The sequence below is a fragment of the Cystoisospora suis genome, assembly GCF_002600585.1.
Source record: "Cystoisospora suis strain Wien I chromosome Unknown contig_3443, whole genome shotgun sequence".
Classification (NCBI taxonomy): Eukaryota; Apicomplexa; class Conoidasida; order Eucoccidiorida; family Sarcocystidae; genus Cystoisospora; species Cystoisospora suis.
In genome coordinates, this window is record NW_027156238.1 from 1,573 (window position 1) to 1,772 (window position 200).

At 39.5% G+C, this 200-nt stretch overlaps 1 protein-coding gene across 1 annotated transcript in view; it reads left to right on the forward strand.

The window, feature by feature from the left end:
- The window catches only part of CSUI_006735 (proteophosphoglycan ppg1), a gene marked incomplete at its 3' end in the record, with an annotated part of 2,731 nt that continues 2,531 nt past the window's right edge, over positions 1-200 (forward strand). The window contains exon 1 of the mRNA XM_068066888.1: positions 1-38. The remainder of the gene's footprint in view (positions 39-200) is intronic.

A 200-nucleotide genomic window follows, 5' to 3' on the forward strand; every position in this document is an offset into this window, starting at 1 on the left:
AAGCTGAAAAAGAAATTCTCCTGCAGCGTCTCACACATGTAAGAAGAAGCTATACTGTGCATAGTTGCATGCATATCTTCATGGAAAGTTTAAACGCTTTAGGTAGGTGACTTCTCTCCATGAAGTAAATCGCTCTCTTACAGTCCCTCGCAGTGCATCCTAAACAGATGTGTTCCTCTGTATGTATGTATATATACATA